We start from the raw sequence: 6,299 nt of genomic DNA, 5'->3' as shown, positions 1-6,299 counted from the left end.
GGAATGAACTGCTGGAGGAAGTGATGGGCATAAGTACAGTTATAATATTTAAAAAACATTTGGATAAGTATATGAATAGGAAAAGTTTGGAGGGATATGGGCCAAACACAGGCAAGTGCGACTAGCTTGCTTTGCGTGGACGAGTTGGACCCAAGTGTCTGTTTCTATGCTGTGTAAATCTATGTGTGGCTGTATGACTTGAAGAGTTTGGTGGGATGGCCAGTGGGATGACCACCATCCTCCAGGGTAGTTATTCTGAGCACCGCCAGGTGGAGCTCTCATTTTGTTTATCGGAAATTAAAAATGGCGTCCGTGACAACCGGTAGGTCACGTGATCCATCCGAGCGCCACAACCCGACCCAGTGATGCTCATGATTGACACGGTCATTCACCAATGCCAGCAGCCCTCTCTGCGCGGTCGGACCAATGGGAATCCCAAATGCGTGGGGAGCTGCGACGGTAACCGGAAGGGAGCGGTCCTTCCGGTCCGGGAGTCTTTAATCTGTGGAGGATGGTCGTGGATTGGCGGCTGGGTGAGGCAACCTGGTAGGAAGGTGCGGAGTGTTTTGAGCGGACGTGTGACGTGCCTGATATTTTAATGTTCGCTTCAGCCGTTGTGTTATGGCTCGGCGGCCGGCCGGTAGTTTGACCGTGTTGCTGGTGTTGTTTCCCCCAGGGTGGGCGGGTTATTCTTCGCTCTCCTTTTGAGTGACAGCAAGCTGAGCTAATCGGCCGGCGGTCTATTATCGACGTCAGTGTTCCGCTGGCCAATGGGAGTGGGCCGTAGCTGTGGCTGTGCGCGAACTGTTTCAGTGCGCTTGCGCCGTGTTACCGGGGCGGGGGGTGCAGGTGCGGAGCCACCGGGCCAACTCCTCTCCCCCACCCCCCACACCCGAGCCCTGAGCAGGGCCTTCACCTAGTGCTGTCCCATTCCCCACATCCATCTCCAACCGAGCACAATTCTCCCCGTGCCTGAGCCCCCTCAGGGCTTTAAAACCTGACTGTGACAGCAATAGCAACTTGCATTTAATCACGGCCTTTGCTGAAAACGTCCGTGTGTGTGTGTGTGTGTGTATGTATGTGTGTGTGTGTGTATATGTGTGTGTGTGTATGCACTGTGTAGTGTCAAACAAAATCTGAACCTAGCTTTGTAAAGACTTATTTGACAGCTCAATGAGGTTTTTATGAAGTGGAATTGTTGACCTCTGTCGCTTGGTTATTCACTTCTTGAAGTGGTTGATATCTGGTTTGTACGATTTCTGAAAAATCATGAAAATATGGTGTTTGTGAAATTCTGTACCTGTGTGTGTACTTGTGACTTGGTCATAGAAACTTCAGTCCTATATGGAGTGTTGTTTCTTTATACCTCAGTGCTCTGTCTGTGGTTGGTGGGTGCCTTCTTAAATTGTTCTTAGCAGGTCTAAATTGTGAAACTTATTACCATCTTATTTTGGATCTGTTTTTCTACTCAGGTTTAAGAATGATGTGATCATTTCTAAGTGGTTTGAGCTTGTAAATAGTTTTGTAATCTTGTGTAATTTTGTGTGTATTGTGGATTAGGTTGCAGTCTGTACCAAATACCTCCCAATGTGGGTGTAGGTTGGAATTTATAACCCAGGTCAGAATTTTAGAATAGAAGTGGCTATTTATTCCATCAGTTGAAGGTTTTCATTCATATCAATTGATGCAAAGATAATTTGCTGTTTCCTCCAACTTGAATATTGTGTATTCTGACTTATTGGTTAGATCTTTTTGTTTGTTAAAAGTGGTTGTCACTTATTTGCATATAGTGTCATTGTTTTAAAATAGAGGAAGTGGTCCATTGGCCAGTTGGTCTGTGTTGGCCATCAAATGTCCATCTATTCAATCACTTTCTAGCATTTGGCCTGTAGCCTCGTGTGCTATAGTGTTTCACGTGCCTATCTAAGTAGTTACGTCTTGAGGGTTTCTGTCTTCTACAATCTTTTGTTAGTATACTACAGCTGGAGAATTGTGCAGTTCTGGTTGTCCCACTAAGTGCAATTATTTTCTTGCTTGTCAGGTGAGTTGAAATTCACCAGGATGTTGTGTTGACTGGAGCTATTCTTTTATGAAGTGACACTGGATAAACTGTTTTTTTTCTCTCTTAGGAAAGAGAAAGGTGAGGGATTAGTTGTGGTGGGGGTGGGAGGGAAGTAGTGTAAGGGGATTCTGAGGGAGGTGCAATAATTGAGGGGCATGGACAGGGTACATTAGGAGAAACCCTCTGCAAAGAGGTGTCAAATGTGAAGGACTGTAGTTTTAAGGCAAGATGGTGTATTAGTGGGATTTGAGGAAGAACTATTTCACCCAAAGGCTGGAGTGTATCTGGAACTCTGTCCAAAAAATAACACAATATGCGGCTTTGTCATAAGCACCTTGCTGTTGTGTTCAGTGCCCTCACTAATCAAGGCAAGTATCCCACAGCCACCTTAACCATCTCATTTGCTCGTCCTGCTACCTTAGAGAATCTATCATTCAGGTACATCTTATATCCTATTTCCAAGGATCCTACCATTTAATGTATATTCCCTTGCCTTGTCAGTCTGCCCAGAATACACTACCTTATACTAAACTAACCTGTTCAGTTCATCTACATTATTGTTTTCTCTTCTTTATCACCAATTTTCATGTCATCTATGAACTTAATGATCATTGTTGTGGTGCTGTTTGCTGAGCTGGGAATTTGTGTTGCAAACATTTTGTCCCCTGTCTAGGTGACATCCTCAGTGCTTGGGAGCCTCCTGTGAAGTGCTTCTGTGATGTTTCCTCCGACATTTATAGTGGTTTGAATCTGCCGCTTCCGGTTGTCAGTTCTAGCTGTCTGCTGCAGTGGTCAGTATATTGGGTCCAGGTCGATGTGCTTATTGATTTGAATCTGACAGGGGACAAAACTTTTGTAACACAAATTCCCAGCTCGGCGAACAGAACCACAACAACAAGCACCCGAGCTACAAATATTCTCCCAAACTTTGAACTTAATGATCGTACTTCTGGTAGTCATGTCTAAATCAACAAACAGTTAGGGACCCTGCAGAGAGCCCTGTGGTACACACCTGGATGCTGGTTTCTAATCACCAAGTGACCATTACTTTCTGCTTCCTGGCACTGAGCTGGTTAGGATCCAATGGGCTCTTAGTTTTTTGACAACATCTTGCATGTCACACTGGTTAAAAGCTTTCCTGAAGTCTGTCTCCTGCATCAACTCAAAATTCAAACAAATCTCCTTCCTTAAAAAGCCATACTACTCTGGATTAACAGTGCTTTTCCAAGTGGAGATTAATTCAATCCCTCAGTGTTTTCCCATTGTTTCCCTATCATTGCTGTTAGACTCACTGGCCTAATCACACTTCTTGACTAATGGTACTATATTAGCTGTCCTCTGGCACCCCTCCTGTGACCAGAGAGGATGTGAAAATTCAGAGCCCTGCTGTCTCAAGCCTTGCCTCCCACTGAAGTCTTGGATAATAATCTCATGTCTGGACATTTATCCACTTTCAATCCAACAATACCACTTTCCCCTCAAATGTTAACTTTTGTTCAACTATATCGCAATCCTCTGCCTTGATTTCTACACTTACGTCGTCCTCCTTTTGTTGTGAATACAGACTTAGATTTACATTTCTTATTTTAAACCTTATCAATCTTCTGGCTCTGCACACAGGTTATCTTTTTAGCTCATAATGGCCTTTTTCACTGGTTTTTCTCTCACTCCTAATATACTAATAAAACTCCTTTTGGATTTTCCTTATTGTTACCAGCCAGTGTTTCTTCGTGTCCTTTTGCTATTTTCATTTCTTAGCAACCCTTCGCATTTTCCTTATTCTTTCAGGGCATCTGCTGTTTTTTTAGCCTTCTGTATCTACTGTAAGCTTTCCTTTTTTATAAAATCCTTAAGTTCCTTGACGTCCAGAGTTCTTTGTACCTATCAGTCACGCCCTTTGCATTTATAGGAATGTTTGGCCCAGCACACTAGCTATTACCATTTTGAGTATTTCCCAGTGCTCTGTGGATTTTCCTGCAAGTAGCTGTTGCAAGTCCATTTTGAGCAGATCACTTTATTAAAATTGGCTTTCTCAATTTTCGTCAGGCCCATTTTTTTCCCTTATCCAAAATTACCCTTCAATTTCAGTGACATGCTCCCCACTGCAAATTCTAATACTTGCCTGGCTTTTTTCCATAAAGTTAGGTCCAGCAGCACTCCCTTTCTTGTGGAACTTGGTTTGGCTTAAAGAGCTCTCCTTGATACAACTTAAGAACTGCAGCTTCTAAGCCTTTCATACTTGTCAAACGCAGTTAATATTAATAGTCCCATACCATTAATATCCTTCTGAGATTTGCCTGTGTGTCTATCTTGCTCTGACTGCTGTGGTGTACTCTTAAACCCTCCAACCAAAGTGATTGCCCCCTTTTTATTAATTTCTACCCATATAGCCTCATTCAAAGAACCCAAGATATCATCCTTTCGCACAGTGGTAATTGACTCCTTGATCACTATTATGACATGGCCACTTCTCTATAACCATCCACCCCAATCTTGCTGAAATGCTGTGTATCCTGGAATATTGAACTACCAGGTCTCTCTCTCAGTCATGTCCGTGATACAATGTCCCTCTCCAATAGGACTTCCTATTTAAGTGTTCTTGTGGTGCACTACCTGAGCTAGGAAGCCTGGGTTGAAAACCCACCCATTCTGTAAGTGTAAGAACATCACTGAGCAGAATAGATCAGAAAATGTCTAAGACCTTTTATACTGGCTTGAAAAGTTCTCTTGGACACGTTTCTTAGAATTTTGTCTTCTCTGAACTTTTCACATGCTGGATGCTCCAAACGCTGGAGCCGAAGTATCTTTATGCTTGTGCATGCAGAATATATAGTTAAGGAATTACACCATTTGGCAGGTTTTTTAAAAAAGTGTGATTTAAACGGTTGGTTTTAAAGTGAACCTTGGCAGAAATGGAGAGATGTTGGTAGTGAATTGCTGAATTTGGGGGACACAGGCTATCAGTGATCGAGTTGAGAGAAGGTTTTTAATTTGGAGATTTTCTCAACCTTGGGTTTTCCTGAATTGCTGTACTTCTAAACCTTTTGGTAGTACAGTAACTGGTGTGAAGGAACATACTAGATAATCTGCACATTGAAGTTTGAATAAAAAACAATCCAATACAAAGTAGGTAATCAGATCTGTTTGTCGGTTTAAGGGATTGATATTGACCAACATACTAGGAACACCCTTTCACTTTTTTAATACCTCCATGGATTTTTTTCATCTACTCTATGAAAGAATAACACTACTGTCCTTTGCTTTTTCTTAAAGCAACATTCCATTGGAATTACTGCTGTAGTTGTCAATATAGACATAAGGATTTTTTGATGCATTTTTGTGTGGAATATAACTTTGTGGAATATAACAGTTGAGCTTATTCTCAACTGTTAAATTTTCAGATTCCAGATTTACATAGTGAGAGTCTCTTTAGTGGGAGTGATGTGCATTTTCTCTAAAAAAAAGTCTTTTTAACTGTAGCACTGAAACTACATTTTGATAATTAATAATGTAGCATAGTTGTACTTGTGTTTTCTGCATACTGATTAACCACTGTAACCTTTTTGTTTCTGTATACAATGAAGTTACTTTTCAGATTCTGTTAACTAACCTGGATTGTGATGTAAATTTCTGCAAGAATGCCAATCTTTGCTGCTTCTGAAATTGTGTGGAAGAATGATGCTCATTTGGCAGCTTAACATGCTTGCATTGTTTTAAAAACAACTACCGTATGCTGCCAGCAGAATGACAGATGTAAAAGTGCCTGTAATTTTAAAGCTTTTTGAATGGGTCAAGATTATCTAATTCCAGTATATTATACTGATGTGGCATACCATGACAGTAAATCTCCTGATGGGATAGCTGCAAGCAGGAGCAGCAGCGCTTGTTTCACGTGTGCAGCAGATAACTAAGAATGATTTATGCGAAATGAAATGGCACATGTGCATAATGAATAAATTTGGGGTACTTTATAATCCTAAAAAAGTGAATTGTTTTTGATGGCGGTACACACAAATTAGTGTTGTGAACATTGAGAGATGTAACTTTGATTCATGTTTGAGGACTTCCAAATGCCTCTTCTGCAGCTGTCAGCAAACTTTCTCCATTTAATTCCCCTCTTTTTCTGCCGAAGTGCACAACCTCACATTTTCCTACATTATATTCTGTTAGGTTTTTGTTCACTTGTTTTATCTCATCCTCACTGCTTGTCTTCCTACCTATCTTTTGTTATCTGCAA

The 6,299-nt window shown here is 41.5% G+C and overlaps 1 protein-coding gene across 2 annotated transcripts in view; it reads left to right on the top strand.

Annotated features, from left to right (window-relative positions):
- The first annotated feature begins 468 nt into the window (after window positions 1-468).
- Window positions 469-6,299, top strand: part of aktip (akt interacting protein) — a 39,393-nt gene continuing 33,562 nt past the window's right edge. The window contains exon 1 of one of the 2 annotated variants that reach the window (XM_060837718.1): window positions 469-554. The gene's annotated coding sequence lies outside the window, so the exon portion shown is untranslated. The remainder of the gene's footprint in view (window positions 555-6,299) is intronic. The other variant, XM_060837719.1, reaches the window with a different exon arrangement.

This window comes from Hemiscyllium ocellatum, chromosome 17 (genome assembly GCF_020745735.1).
Source record: "Hemiscyllium ocellatum isolate sHemOce1 chromosome 17, sHemOce1.pat.X.cur, whole genome shotgun sequence".
NCBI lineage: Eukaryota > Metazoa > Chordata > Chondrichthyes > Orectolobiformes > Hemiscylliidae > Hemiscyllium > Hemiscyllium ocellatum.
Note: the sequence above shows the minus strand (reverse complement) of the source record. Positions and strands in the feature narration are given on the sequence as shown.